The sequence below is a fragment of the Peromyscus maniculatus genome, chromosome X (genome assembly GCF_049852395.1).
Source record: "Peromyscus maniculatus bairdii isolate BWxNUB_F1_BW_parent chromosome X, HU_Pman_BW_mat_3.1, whole genome shotgun sequence".
NCBI lineage: Eukaryota > Metazoa > Chordata > Mammalia > Rodentia > Cricetidae > Peromyscus > Peromyscus maniculatus.
This window is the reverse complement of record NC_134875.1, coordinates 36121019-36137262: the sequence shown is the minus strand read 5'-3', so window position 1 is coordinate 36137262 and position 16244 is coordinate 36121019. Positions and strand designations below refer to the sequence as shown.

The 16244-nt window shown below is 45.6% G+C and overlaps 1 pseudogene; it reads right to left on the bottom strand.

Annotated features, from left to right (window-relative positions):
• Nucleotides 1-270: 270 nt before the first annotated feature.
• LOC102916398 (elongin-B pseudogene) lies at nucleotides 271-573 on the bottom strand (annotated as a pseudogene).
• Nucleotides 574-16244: the final 15671 nt, after the last annotated feature.

Sequence of the window (16244 nt, the reverse complement as noted above, 5' to 3'; positions counted from 1 at the left end):
ACATTGTTATTTCAAGTTTGTTATGTTGTACAAAAATAAAAATTGAAAATTGAAGTTTTAGTAATAAAGACAGGATACAATTTGTTATTTTGTTAATGTTATAGTGTGTTATTGAATGGGTGCTAATTTAACGATGTAGCCATCCATTAAATATTTTGTAATTTAAGTAATCTTTTTTTTTGACAGCCAAATCGTCTTCATTGAGGGAATAGCTCTCTAGGCCTGGGAACCTCACTGCACAGCTTGTTCATTGGCACAGCCTCCAGAATCCTATGGCTTCATCACATCTGGAAGCTCCAGAGAGCTGGAGAAGGGCTCAATGTGCAGGGCTTCAAAGGCATCATCTGCTCGGAAGGCCAGGTCCACTGTGGCTGGGGCCTGTATTGAAGCTGTCTGGCTAGTGAACCCACAGTCGCCCAGAGTTTTTCTGTCATCAAGGAGCTGGTCATCCTTGTACAGGCGCTGCTCTTCTGGAGGCCGCTGGAGGATGCCTTGGACAACATGCTTTAGCTGGAACATGGTACTCGACTCCTTGGCTTCTGTGAAGATGGTGGTCTTGTGGTGGCGGATCATGAGAAACACCTTCTCTGATGGTTGAGAGTCCCATGGTTCAGAGCCAGCTCTGGTGATTTCCCTGAAGGCTTTACAGGAGCCAGGGAAAAAAAGGAGCCATTCTTTCTTCAAAGACAACTCCTGTAATCTAAAAACCTTGCCATGTGGCTCGTGGCTTACTGGTGTCTTCATATGCTTTATATATATATATATATATTATTTTACAATACCATTCAGTTCTACATATCAGCCATGGGTTCCCCTATTCTCCCCCCTCCCACCCCCTCCCCTTACCCCCAGCCTACCCCCCATTCCCACCTCCTCCAGGACAAGTCCTCCCCCGAGGACTGCGATCAACCTCGTAGACTCAGTCCAGGCAGGTCCAGTCCCTTTCTCCTAGACTGAGCCAAGTGTCCCTGCATAAGCTCCAGTTTTCAAACAGCCAACTCATGCAATGAGCACAGGACTTGGTCCCACTGCCTAGTTGCCTCCCAAACTGATCAAGCCAATCAACTGTCTCACCTATTCAGAGGGCCTGATCCAGCTGGGGGCCCCTCAGCCTTTGGTTCATAGTTCATTTGGCTATTTTTTTTCAATAATTGAGTAAACTGAAATTTTAAGCCACAGTCATCCTAAGTACCTCCATGCTATATATATATATATATATATATATATATATATATATATATATATATATATATATATATATATATATATAGCCTCTATGGTTCTATGGGTTGTGGTCTGATTGTTCTTTATTTTATATCTAGAATCCACCTATGAGTGAGTACATACCATGACTGTCTTTCTGGGTTTGGGTTACCTCACTCAGGATGATTTTTTTCTAGTTCCATCCATTTGCCTGCAAATTTCATGCTTTCATTGTTTTTCTCTGCTGAGTAGTACTCCATTGTGTATATGTACCACATTTTTTTCATCCATTCTTCCGTTGACTTTGACTGACAAATCTATTTTCTCTGTTGTGTGTTCAGTGTCAGAGATTCTCTGTTCCATCTCTTCCATCGGTTGGTTATGCTTGTTTCTGTAGTTCCTGTTCGTTTAGTCAGGATTTCTATTTCCAGCATTCCCTCAGCATGTGTTTTCTTTATTGTCTCAAATTCATTTTTCAGATCTTGGAATGTTTCTTTCATCTGTTTAATTGCTTTTTCTTGGCTTGATTTGATTTCTTCCCATTTTTTGTTCGTTTTTTCTTCCATTTCTTTAAGGGAGTTTTTTTATTCCCTCTTTAATGGAGTTTTTCATTTCCTCTTTAAGGGAAGTTTTTATTTCCTCTTTAAGAGAGTTTTTCATTTCCTCTTTAAGGAAAGTTTTTATTTCCTCTTTGAGGGAATGTTTTATTTCTTCTTTAAGGGCCTCTATCATCTTCTTAAAGTCATTTTTAGGGTTGATTTCTTCTGTTTCTTCTGTCATGGTATGTTTAGGTCTTGCAGGTATAGAATCACTAGGTTCCGATGTTGCCATATAGGTCTTTATGTTGTTGCCTGTAGTTTTGCACTGGCGTCTACTCATCTCTTCCTCTGTGCGGTGCAGGTGGTGTCTGTGTCTGAGAGTGCCTCTCTTGTTCTAATTTTTAGTCTTGGTTTAGTAGGGGTTCTTGGTTAAATTGGTGCTATTGGGCTGTTTCTTTAGGAGCAGCTGATTTCAGTTGGTGAAGTATATACTTGTGATTCTGGTGATCTGGTTTGGTGGCTGGGTAGCGCCTTCTTCTGTGTTCCCAGGTCACGTTTTGTTCATTTGTCAACTCCTCAGCTGATCTTGTTTCTTCAGACTTCAAACTGTAGGCATCTGAATCCTCTCCCAGATGGGTTTCAGCTGAGCGGGTAGTCTCACCAACACCTCCAAGTTGTTGGGTTTCACAGGATCAGCTGCTGGGCCCTGGGTTGTCCTCAGACGGAGTGTTCAGATTTGTTCTGGTTCCGACCCACGGAGATAGCTTCTTCCCCAGGTGTTGGGGTTAGAGGTCTCCCTGTTCCAAGCTGTGTCTGCTTGTCTCCGTCCCTGGGCCTGTCTACCTCTTCGGTCTGCCGCCGGGCCTGTAGGTCTCTGCCAGCTGCCACTGGGCCTGTATGTCTCTGCTGGCTGCCACCGCGGGCCTACCTACCTTTGCTTGTCACTGCTGCTGGGCCCGTCTACCTCTGTGGGCAGCCGCCGGGCCTGAATGTCCCTGTCGGCCGCCGCCGCTGGGCCCTTCTACCTCCATGGGCCGTTGCCACAGGCCTACCTGCATCTGCTTGTCTCCACCGCCGGGCCTGTCTACCTCTGTGGGCTACCGCTGGGCCTGAATGTCTCTGCTGGCTGCCACTGGGCTTGAATGTCCTTGTTGGCCGCCGCTGCCAGGCCCGTCTACCTCTGCAGGCTGCCTCCGCAGGCCTACCTGCATCTGCTTGTCTCCACCACCGGGCCTGTCTCTTCACATGCTTCTTATCATGGTGACAGCTGGCAGTCCTCACTCATTCTTACAGAGACTCATTTAGAACAAGCACTGTCTAAATTTACAACTCATACGCCAGTTTAATAGGCAACAAAACACAATCTTTTCAGTTGGACTATGGCACATGCCTTACTCCAGAATCCAATTTCTGCTGGAGGGTCCAGACATGCTTGTTTTGTTTCTAGAGAAAATCATGGGTTCAGGGAGCACCAAAGGACAGCCTGGATGCACTGCCTGAAAACCAGGCGCCTAGCAGGGCGTTCTGCTTCCCTTACTTGAAAGCTGGGGTAGTGAGTCTCTTTGAAAAGACAGTCCAGTACCTGCAGCTGAGACCTGGTGAATCTGGTGTGGCTCTGGAAAGGCAGCCTGTCCCCAGCCTGGAGACTCTTGGTGCCCTCAGGCATTGCCGCCTCTTGCTGAGGCTGCTGTTGAACACTGCTGCCATGGCCACCTTCTGCCTGGATCCCCTTGTCCATGGGGCCAGAACTACCATCACCAGCATGTGCTCCTTCCATTTCTTCTTCTTTGTTTTCTCCCTCCTCTACCTTTCCTGTGGATTCCAGAGCAAGACCTGATTGAGCAAGCTCTTCTTGAGCAGGCTTGCTTGGCGCAAGTTCGCTCAGAGAAAGTTTGCCCTGATCAAGCTCACCCTGAGCAAGCTCGCTCTGTACAAGCCCTCTCTTACCTCCAATCACACATTCTGGCCTGCATAGGCTCAGTAGCTGCGGGCTTGTCCTCTGAGGTGCCTAGCATGAGGCACTTTAGGGCTGAAAGAGCAGGGAGTGCTTTAAAAAATGCAGTCAGTGTGTGTGGTGGGGGTGCGGAACCTGTGGCTCTGGTTTTCTCCTTAACAGACACCTCTAGTTTTGGGTAAGGATGGACTGTTCAAATTCAGTCACAGGGAGTAAAACAAAGACCTTCTCAAACTCAGCAGGCCTTGAGACAAGATAAATCACTTTTTTAAATTATGGAAAAGTCCTTCAAACAAAATGCCCAAATCTTGGATGTGCTGTATTGAAGAGCCCAGTATGATGGCAAATATGTGGGTAGGCCAGGGCAAGATCCTGCTGAGAGACTGTGCTCCCAACAGGGCTGAATTCCACTGGTATTCACAAGCTCATTCTGATGGTGGAGACCTTGCTCTACCTAGCTGTGCTTGACCAAGGTCCTAGGGTGATCCAGATACCTGAGGACATCAAAGATCAACCCTGGATACTGGCTCCAAACCTGTCCCACAGCTGTGATGGTGAAAGACAGGAGAAGTAACCAATTCTGGATGCAAGCTCTACAAAGCATCATTGCAGGAAGGGGCAGAACTGAGGAAAAGTTAGAGAGACTCCCCACAGTAGGTGACATTCCCCAAAATTTAAAAGAGCCACTGAGCTCTGTCACTTCATGGTTTTTGTTTTTAATAGGATCATGGCAGAGTCTGGACAATGGCTGAGGTAATTGTTAGGAGATGGGTTAGTTCTCTGGGATAGCATAGGCTGAGACTCTGGAGGCCCAGGGTCCACATGTTCTAGCCCACACCAAGGAGATGATCATGCTCTGTTCACCTATTGCCCACCTAGTCAGGGGTGGCTCAACCCCCTCCCACCACAGGCCCCTTTGTCCATCCCTGACTAGGGCTTTATGAGTTGTGGGCCTTGACTGTCTGGTCACCATTAGACACTACATCATCTTGTCCCCTGACATTTCAGCTGTCCCAGGTGCTTTTAATTATCCTCAGCTCTCTTTTTTCTCAGTCACCAAGAAACAGCTGCAACTGTCCTTCATCTTCTTATCTCCTGGGTCGTTGTGAAAGGCTTCCCTGAAACACTGAAATGGGAGGCTTTCTTAGACACAGACTTTACTCACTCTCACAATTAGCTGCTGTAGAAGCCAGGCTATTTAAGGAGCCAATAGTGCCATGTGTGCTTTCCTGAGGAACTTGGTGGCCTGGTTGGACTGCCCACACTAGCTGGGAGCCCTGTCTTTATCATTGTGAGACAGCTTGACTGTCCTACTGATCGCAGAAACTCTTTGTGTCTCATCTTCAGTGTTCCTGGCTTGGCTGTTTCTAACCAACACTCCTTTTAGCCCTAGCATCCCTGCAACATATGCGAGCAACTTACAAATTTGAACGTGAGTGCTTTTTCCTCACTAAGGACAGAGACCTAGCTCCTGCATCCATACCAACCCTGGATTCTGAGATAAATTTCCCAAGATGCTGTTCACAGGGATGGTTTGAAGCAGGTAAGCAATCATGCATTCAGGGTGCCCCAGAGACTGTTCATTTCCTCCCCTTTCTACAGAGCTCACAGGACACTGGGTGTGTTCTTTTATTTCTGGCAGTTTGCTCCCAGGACTTAGCAAACAGTGATGCAGGGGGATATTCCTCTCTGATGGGTGACTCAGCACCCTAAAAGATGAATGCTTGCTGTGTAACCCAGAGGAACTGTGGGGTGCACTATGGGAGTAGATAACACAGGTAAACACCAAGGCCTGCAATGTTCCAATCTGTTATCTGTGTGAGTCTGGAAACCAGCACCTGTCTCTGCCTTTTTCCTTGATCCTCTTGACTCTCCTGTCCTCGTCTTGGACCTGGGGAAGGGACTCCATTCTGCTGACTCCTTAGGATGTCTGCTGCTAGCCAGCTGCTATCTAGTAGCCCAATCTTACATATCCTGGACATGACAGGAAATATGTACCCTAAGGAGGTTTTGTTATAGAACAGCAGTGCTTCATGAGCCCAATTACTGCTCTGGGTGAATTTCTTATAAGTTATCTTCTGTGAGGGACTCTCCAGGATTGAAATGCATTAATGAAATCTTGTGCCTCCTTCTTGTTTAGTTACATGCTCAATGCTTTAGGTCAGTGATTCTCAACCTTCCTAATGCTGTGGCCCTTTAATATAGTTGCTCATGCTGTGGTGACACCAACCATTTTCATTGTTACTTCCTAATTGTAATTTTGCTACTGTTATGAGTCATAATACAATATCTTTGTTTTCCAATGGTCTTAGTATAGGTCTGCAGACCCGAAACTTAAAGGGGCTGCAACCCCCAAGTAGAGAACCACTGCTTTAAGTTAAGGTATGTCATTGTGGAGTTTCTATACCATTTTCCCCTGGGACTCTGCTCATCATAGTTATTAGATGGGAAACTTACCCGCACACAGATTTTCCTGAGGGATTTCTTGGTCAGCATGCACACATCCACACACAGGTGCATTCACAATCACAACATTCACATGCAGAAACATCTGTAGCCAAAGCCCTCTCATCCCATTGGTCCATCCCCTAGAGAGATGCTAATATGCAGAATGTAAGAGTAGTTTAAGAAATATGGAAAGCATAAAAGGAAAGTAGTCCAAAATGTTTCATAAAGCTAGTTACTGCCTGGAAAGAAAACACAAATGAATTCTAAGTCTGTTTTATTGATGGCACAAGTTTAAAAAAAACCCTGGATCACTTCTTAACTGAAATCCAAGACAATATTAAGTTTACCTTGAAGAGTGTTGAGATAATTCAAATGAGCAATTTTAGAAGCAATTTATCAGCTGTAAGAAGAAACACAATTGTGGGATCAGGATCTATACCTGGTGCCTGTGCAGCTTTTTGGATCTCATTACCTATGATGGGACACCTTGCACAGCCTTGGTACAGAGCGGAGGGTCTTGGACCTTCCTCAACTGAATGTACCAGGCTCTGCTGACACCCCATGGGAGCCTTACCTTTTTGGAGGTGGGGATAGGGAGGTAAGTTGTGGGGAATGCTGGGGGAAGCGTGAGGAGAGATGAGACAGGGATCTGTGGTTGGTGTATAAAATGAATAAAAATTTCTTAAAGAAAAAATAAGAAACATAATTTACAGAATGAATTCTTTGGTGAGCTTTTATCTGTGTATGACATCACATACAGAAAGAATAATAAATGGGGAAGCTTTCCTAGATTTGAGACATCTTCCACACACCCATGGTCAGCATTGTTAGGGACACCTGACAATCGGTGAGCCAGCTGTGCCCAGGTTGGCTCTCCCATGAGGCCTTTGTTGCTCACAGGACAGGATACACTGACCCCTGCACTGCCCACTTAGTCACAGCTCACTATGTCTTTTCTCTGTTCAGGACTCCATGGCTGAGTTTTCAAGTCATCAAGTGATAATCATGTCTTTGTCAGGAAAATCAGAGGCTGCCACCTAGCTCATCTGAACCACAACTGCCCTCTCTCTGTCTGTCTCTCCCTCTCTCTATCTTTCCCCTCCCCCTCTCTCTTTTTGTGTGTATACTGGTGTCTTGTGTAGAAATAATGAAGAGTGAGCCCCTCACTGAACCAGGAAAGGAGTGGACAGGTCAGGGATCCTCCCTTCAGTCTTTCAACCAGCCACATCACTTTGGAGTGTTCTTGTTGAAACCCTCTGGTGTCCTTTATACCAGCAACAGGTCCTGGAACATTCTTGCTGTATGCAGGTCATAGGTCCTATCCCTGGTCATAGATCTCATCCTACATGGACTCAGTAAGGACTCTTCCTGCTGTTTGTAAGAGGAACATGGTTGAGAGAGACAAGGGGTGATATACCAGGAGGCAAGGACTGGGAGATGCCTGGGAAGACATCTAGAAGGATTGTATCCTGAGGAAGGAGAGGGTGCAGTGGCTGAAGTGATCTCCAGGGAAGGGTAGCTCTGATAGAGATGGCAGAGGTATGGCCAGGAGATGGTCTGGAGACAAGCTGGCCTGGGCCAATTTTCCAGTGGAAAGGAGTCAAGGTTGGGGAGAAAGATGTACCAATTATGAGCCTCGCCAGGCAGTGGTAGCACATGCTTTTATACCCAGCACTCGAGAAGCAGAACAAGGCACATCTCTGTGAGTTTGAGGCCATTCTGGTCTACAGAGTGAGATCCACTACAGGCACCAAAATTACACAGAGCAACCCTGTCTCACCCCCCCAAAAAAATTATGATCCCCAAGAAGGAGGTTGGAGCTGGGCTACCCAGCCTTGCCCAGGAGAGAGGCCACTGAGAAGTCAGAAGACTGTGCAGCAGGATGAGAGATGCTGTCAGCATGACTGACTGTGTATCATTACAGAAGTGAGGCAGGCTGCAGGACAGTGGTGGGGATTTCTCATGTAAATCAGCCTGGACAACCAGGGTCCAGTGTACACAAGGAAACCTGGACACTTGTAAAATCTCCAGGACCCTAAATGTGCCTTTGTGGGGCTCAATGCCCAGTAAAACTGGTGCTGCTGTATAGATAGTTGACCACATAACCTCCCCTGGTGCTCTCTGAGAGGGACCTGTTCTTCCTGGATGCAAGCTTACGCTGGCATAACCAGCTCTCAGATAGTACCCTGGTGGGGTGGTAAGAACGTTCAACTTCTTCAGTGACACCCATTGAGAATGAAGAACACTTACTAGTAGAAATTGGTTAAAATGACTTAGTGTGTGTTGATTTGGCTGTGAGACTCACTGCAGAATTATGTCTAAACAAAAAGCTGGGAAGGGCCTTGATATCCTTCATTGGAGAATTTACTCCATAGACAAAAGTCTTACCTGAGGATAGATGATTTTACAGACCATGAACATCATGCTCTCACAAGTGCAGTCAGAGTGATCTTTCCAAAACACCAACCTGACTCTGCTGCTTCTCTGCTCAGACACTGCCCACAGCTTACCTCTGCCCTTCTGACTTTGCCAGGCCCAACATTGTCCTTCTCTGACCTCATGTTCCATTTGAAGTTGTCACCATCAGTGTTCCTTGGTCCACCTTTGTGCCTTCTGGTTTTATTTCTGACATGTCCTACTTTCTAATTCAACTCCGTGGCCCTGTCCTGTGCACACTTCCTGGCCTTCACACCTGTGTGAGCAGGTCTGTACTGCAACTAGTACCTCCTTTTACTGAGTTGGCATCCCTGCGGGCCTCTGGGGATTGGCCTGTCTAGTGTTAGCTGTGTTCCTGTGATCAGAAACTTATGCCCGGAACAAACAAGCAATTAAGCAGGTAGCCTGATCCCATGTAGGAGGGAATGTAGCCCACCAATGTACCTGGGCCAACTCCAGTGTACCTGGGCCTCTCCAAAAGCCTGAAGGGGTGGGCATTTTGCTGGCTACCAGAAAATAGCAGTCTGCCAGAGGTCTCTTCATGAGGCTGTGAGATATTCTTGAAACATCTGTCCTTGTACTTACACAGGAACAAGATATTCAAAACATAATAAAATTAAAAAGGTCAGCAAGATTTGATGGGCTACAGGAATTCTCTGTAGTTCAGATTACAGGCCTCTTCCCACTGTACACTCAGACAATAACATGGCATGAAAGTCTTCCCTACACAGAGACATGTGGATGAGCAAAGTATCGAGTGGAAAGATAATAAAAGTATGAGGTGTGAGGACCTCCCTCTCTTAAAAGTTAGCTCATGTAGAGTCAGTATACGTGACCTCAAAAATTCAACCAGGGACTCCTACAGCTGATAAAGTCCTTCAGTAATGTGGTAGGATAGAAGATTAACTCAAAAAATCAGTAGCCCTCCTGTATACAAATGATAAATGGGCTGAGAAAGAAATCAGAGAAACATCACCCTTACAATAGCCACAAATGATATAAAATCCCTTGGGGTAACTCTAACTAAGCAAGTGAAAGACCTGTATGGTAAGAACTTAAAATCTTGGAAGAAAGGAATTGAAGAAGATATCAGAAAACTGAAAGATCTCCCATGCTCATGAATGGTAGAATTAACATAGTAAAAATTGCAATCTTACCAAAAGCAATCTACAGATTCAATGCAATCCCCAACAAATCTGATCACAATTCTTCACAGACCTGGAAAGAAAAATGCTCACCTTCAAATGGAAAAACAAAAAACCCAGGATAGCCAAAAGAACCCTGTACAATAAACCAACCTCTGGAAGCATCACGATCACTCACTTCAAGGTCTACTATAAAGCGTCAGTAATACAAATAGCTTGGTACTGGCACAAAACTGACATGTGAGCCGGGCGGTGGTGGCACACGTCTTTAATCCCAGCACTCGGGAGGCAGAGCCAGGCGGATCTCTGTGAGTTCAAGGCCAGCCTGGGCTACCACGTGAGCTCCAAGAAAGGCAGGAAGGCGCAAAGCTACGCAGAGAAACCCTGTGTCGAAAAACCAAAAACCAAAAACAAAACAACAAAAAAACAAAACAAACAAGCAAACAAACAAACAAAAACCCTGACATGTGGACCAATGGAATTGATTGTAGAGCTGACATCAATTACTCACCTATGAACATATGATTTTTCACAAAGAAGCCAAAACTGTACCATGGAAAAAGGAAAGCATCTTCAACAAATAGCGCTGCCATAACTGGATGTCAACTCACAGAAGATTGCAAATAGATCCATATCTGTCACCATGCACAAACCCAAGTCCAAGTGGATCAAAGACCTCAACATAAATTCACTTACACTGCACTTGATAGAAGAGAAAGTAGGAAGTAGTCTTGAATGCATTGGTACAGGAGATCACTTTCTAAATATAACACCAGTAGCACAGACATTGATAGCAACAATTAATAAATAGGACCTCCTGAAACTTAAAAGCTTTTCTAGAGCAAAGGATATGGTCAGTAATACAAAACAACAGCTTACAGAATGGGAAAATGTCTTCACCAGCCCCACATCTGACCGAGGGCTGAACTCCAAAATATGTAAAAAACTCAGAAATCTAGACTTCAAAATACTCAACAATCCAATTAAAAAATGGGCTACTGCTGTGGGATGGTCTATATGTCAAATTGCTCTGATTGGTCAATAAATAAAACACTGATTGGCTAGTGGCCAGGCAGGAAGTAGGTGGGACAAGGAGAGAGGAGAATTCTGGGAAGCAGAAGGCTGAGGCGGAGAGACACTGCCAGCCGCAGCCATGACCAGCAGCATGTGAAGACGCCGGTAAGCCACCAGCCACATGGCAAGGTATAGATTTATGGAAATGGATTAATTTAAGCTGTAAGAACAGTTAGCTAGAAGCCTGCCACGGCCATACAGTTTGTATGCAATATAAGTCTCTGTGTTTACTTGGTTGGGTCTGAGCGGCTGTGGGACTGGCGGGTGACAAAGATTCGTCCTGACTGTGAGCAAGGCAGGAAAACTCTAGCTACAGGCTACAGAGTTTAACAGGGAATTCTCAACAGAACAATCTCAAATGGCTGAAAGACATTAAGGAATTGATCAACATCCTTAGTCATCAAGCAGATGAAAATCAAAATGACTCTGAAATACCATCTTATACCTGTCCGAATGGCTAAGATTAGAAACACTCAAGACAGCTTATGTTGGAGAGGATGTGGAGCAAGCAGAACACTCCTTCACTATTAGTGGGAATGCAAACTTGACAAGCCACTCTGGAAATCAGTATGGTGGTTTTTCAGAAAATTTGGAATTAATCTTCCTCAAGACCCAGCTATACCACTCTTGGGCATAAACCTAAGTTATGCTCAATCTAACCACAAGGACACAGGCTCAACTATGTTCATATCAGCATTACTCATAATAGCAAGAAACTGGAAATTCCCTGGATGCCCCTCAACTGAAGAATGGATAAAAAAAAATGTGGCACATTTACACAATGGATTACTACTCAGCAGTAAAAAAAAACAGTGATATCATGAAATTTGCAGGTAAATGGATGGAAGTAGAAAATATCATCCTGAGTGAAGTAACCCAGAGTCAGAAGGACAAAGATGGTATGTACTCACTCATAAGTGGATACTAGATGTAGGGCAAGGGATAGCCAGACTGCAGCTCACGGCTCCAGAGAGGCTAGCTGACAGGGAGGGACCCTGGACACAGCAATCATCCAGTGAAGTAGTAGTGAAAGGGATCTGCATTAGCAGGCTGGGGGTGGGGGATGTGGCAGAGGGCAAAGAATGAAGGTTGAGAACATAGGGAAATGGGAGGGTAGAGCTGGAGCATGGCTAGAGTGGGAGAGCAGGGAAGGATATACCGTGATAGATAAAGACATCATTGGAATAGGAAGAGGCAGGGTGCCAGGAAGCTCTCAGGCATCCACAGGGATGACCCCACTTTGGACTGCTGGCACTGGTCAAGAGGGTTCCTGGACTGGTCTACTCTGGTGACCTGTCTAGTGAATAGCCTAGCTGTCATCATAGAGCCTTTGTCCAGTGACCGATAGAAGCAGATGCAGGGATCCACAGTCAGGAGGAGGAAGGAGATGGCATTTGTGGGTGGTATGTAGAGTGAGTAGAAAATTTGTTAATGAAGAAAAAAGAAAATCTAATTCATTTGCTTTTGGTTACTGCTTAGGGGACCTCCAATTTTAAATGGTTATTTTATGTTCAGGAAAGTTAGGTGTTATTGATGACTCTCTGGTCTCTTACAACCCCAAGCACAAATATGTATGTAGCCTACCTTCTAAATACTGGGTGAATGCATCTAATTTTTCCATGTTATTATGGTGTTCATAATTCACTCTGAAGTTACTCATTGTCTCTATTTCTGCAAAATATTTTCATTCTCCCTGCTTCTGGGTTTACCAAACTCCAAATGATTGGTCACACAGAATGTCAAACCCCAGCTACTTGTCAGAGAATTAAACATTGTTTTATGTGTAGTGTGTGCACGTGTGTATGTGTGTGCATGTGTACATGCACATGTGTAACTGTAGAGGCAGAAGTAGGGGCCAGAGGTTGACCTAGGATGTGTACCTCGATTGCACTCCACCTCATTTGTGAGACAGAATCTGTCACTGGAGCTCACTGTTTCACTTAGGCTGGCTGGCTGCCTGGCCAGGGAGCTCCAGGATCTGACTGTCTGCACATCTCTTGTCCCAGCCCTGAGAACACAGACATGTATGTCACCATCCCTATATTTTACATAGGTAGGGATCTGAACTTTGATCCTCATGCTTGTGTAGAGCATTTCATTCATCACACCATTTCTTTAGCCCTTGTACAAAATGTAAGACAAAAAAATTGACAGGAATTCCCTGTATCTAATCCTCCAATTACTTTTTTTTGGTATTTTTTATTTTATTTTATCTTATTTTATTTTATTTTACATTACTATTCAGTTCTACATAACAGTCACAGATGTAATTTCCATAGACATTTTGGGACAGACAGAGAAGGCCTTTGATTCGCTTGAGAAGTTGTGGAATGTGCAAGAAACCCTTGAGCAGATTAGCCAAGTCCCACAGTCTTGTGGTCACATGTGGAAGCCAAGGCCCACAGTCTGGTGGTCAAATGTGGAAGTCAATTGCCACAGGCTCGTGGTCACATGTGGAACACTCCAGGGCCTTTTGGTCAGGTAAAGAAGTGAGACTCACCTGAGGAGTACTTGTAGCTATTGATGGTTCTTTGGGAGCAGGAGACGATACAAGGTCCCCCTTTTGCATTAGGGAGAGGGTTGAAACTGTCTTCCTCAGAGGAGATAATACTGACGCCCCCTTGATTGGAAGGATCAACTCTCAACCTCTTTTTGGTAGACATGAGATGCACTTGGTCCAATCTGTTAGAGGGAGAATATCTAATATTACCATCCTTAGAAGGGATATACTTGAAACCCTCTTGTGTGGATGCAGAAGATCGTAAAGCACCTTGGTTGGATATTGTAGATCCCAGGGCCCTTTGTGAGATGGGGAAAGAAGGGTCTATAGCCTCTTACATCGTTGTGGCCGATTTCTGATACTCTTGAAGGGAATGGAACATTCTCACAACCTCCTCTTAAGTGTGGGGAGGTCCTGTGGGTGCTCATGTACAGGTGGAATCAAAGGAATCCCCTTCTCTAGATGTGAAAGTTGCTACAGACTCTTGCGTACACCTGTCATATGCCATGGCACCTTGATCACATAGGGATCCAAAACTGTGTACAGGTGGACTATGTCCTGGAACATCTTTTGTAGATGTGTTGAATCGGAGAACCATTTCTTAAGGTGGGGATGCGGCTGGAGCCCCTTTTGTAGATGTATCCCTTCCCAAAGTACCTTGATCAGATAAGGTAGAACCCAGAGAAAGCTGGGCAGGTGGGGAATGTCCTGATATCCCTGGTGTATATGGCAAAACTCCAAGATCCTCTCCCACAGATGTTGAAAGTCTTAGAGACCCCTGGGAAAGTAGGGAAGGATGTGTTGTGTCAGCACCTTGGGCAGATGTGGAACTTGTGTGTCACACTTGGAGTGTCTTGGAATATGTTTGGTTATTTTGGGCCCCATGATGACAGGAGGGCCATTTTGGCCAGCAGGGGCTATTTGAAGCCCAAAGACCAGTAATGAGACAGGAGGGACTTTTTGGCCAGCAGTGGATGTATGAAGCTCACTAGGTCTGATAGGGACACCTTGAAATCCCCTTGTTCAGAGGGAGGATCTCTCCGTCTCCTTTTGCCACAGTGGGAATATGCAGGGTCCCTTTTCATGGCAGGAGAATGTTTGAAGCTCTTTTTGTGAGAGAGAATAGGTCTTTGACCTCTGCTCTAGATGTGGACAATCCTGGAGTCCCCATGACAGATATGGAAGCATTCAGAACCCCTGGGGAAAATGGTGAAGGTGCTAGAGCCCTTGGTGTGTGTTGAGAAGGCCCAAGAGTCCACTTGGCAGACTTGGGAGTTCCTACCACCTCTTATGTGTATGTGGAATTCTCTAGGGCACCTTCTGAAGTGAGAACATGTCCTTGAGTCCCCGGTGTAAATGTGGATAGTTTTGTTTCTGCTTGGGCATGTATGAGTGATATGATGCTCACTTTGGGCAACAAGGGAAGATCTGAGCCCATTTTTAATAGTGGAGGACATTTAAATCCCTCTTGGTTTAATGGGCAAGCAATGAAATTGCCTTGATCAGAGGAGGCACAACTCAAGGCGCTTCAGTAGAAATAGATTGCTTAGGGTCCTTTGAGGAGAGGGGGAATGTCCTCAACTGTCTTCATTAGAGGGAGTAGCTCTCCAGCCACCTTGAGAGGCTGTCAAAGGTGTTAAAGTTCCCTGAGGAAAGGTCGTGGGACTCAATCCATTTCAGGAAAATGAGAAATCAGAGAGTCACCCCTTTGGTGAAAGTTTGAAACCCTCCTTGTCTGAAAAGGTTTGTTGGAGACTTTTTTGATCAGAAGAGCCTTGTCTAAGACTCTTTGGGGGAGACCTCTAACAATTGGTGACCCTTGGGTAGAAGATGAACTTCTGTAACCCCTTCTGGAAGAGGAGACATGTTTGATTTTCTTTTCAACACAAGTGGCAGGTCTCTGAAATGCCTGGGCAAAACAGGAATTGCCCATAGCCCCTTGGTCACATTGGGGTCCTCCCAGAAACTCTTGGGTGGATAGAGATAGTTCCTGTGCATCTTGGGAAGAAGGGGAAGATCCCAGAGCTCCATGGGTAGGTGAGGAGGGTTGCAGGGCCCCTTGAATGTGTGGGAATTTTTTTTTACTTACAATTTTTTCTTTTATTTTACAATACTATTCAGTTCTACATAACAGCCACAGATTCACTTGTTCTCCCACTTCCTGGCCCGCTCCCCTTCCCCCCAGCCCATCCCCTATTCCCACCACCTCCAGATCAAGGCCACCCTTGAGGACTGAGATCGACTTGATAGACTCAGTCCAGGCAGGTCCAGTGCCCTTCTCCCAGATTGAGCCAAGCGTCCCTGGATAAGTCCCAGGTTTCAAACAACTATCTCATGCAGCGAGCCCAGGACCTGGTACCACTGCTTAGATGCCTCCCAAACAGATCAAGCCAATCAACTGTCTCACTTATTCAGAGGGCCTGATCCAGTTGGGGGCCCTCAGCCTTTGGTTCATAGTTCATGTGTTTCCATTCATTTGGTTATTTGTCCCTATGCTTTATCCAACCTTGGTTTCAACAATTCTCGCTCATATACACCCTCCTCTTTCTCGCTAATTAGACTCCCAGTGCTCCACCTGGGGCCTAGCCGTAGATGTCTGCATCCAGATTCCTCAGTCCTTGGATGGGGTTTCTGGCACAACTATTAGGGTGTTTGGGCATCCCATCACCAGAGTAGGTCAGTCCCAGCTGTCACTCGGCCATTGCCAGCAGTCTTTTGTGGGGATATCTTTGTGGATTTCTGTGGGCCTCTTTAGCGAATATGTAGGGATATTACCGGTCCATGTTGGTCACTGGGAGAGTCAGCAGAAGATGGCCCAAGCACTGTGTTATCTTTGAATTTTTCACTAGCATCTCCAGCACAGTGTCCTGAAGATGTTACACTTACTCTGGTGTTCAATTGGTCAATGTCCATAGGTTCTTCAAACACAGTAGACATAGCCAGCC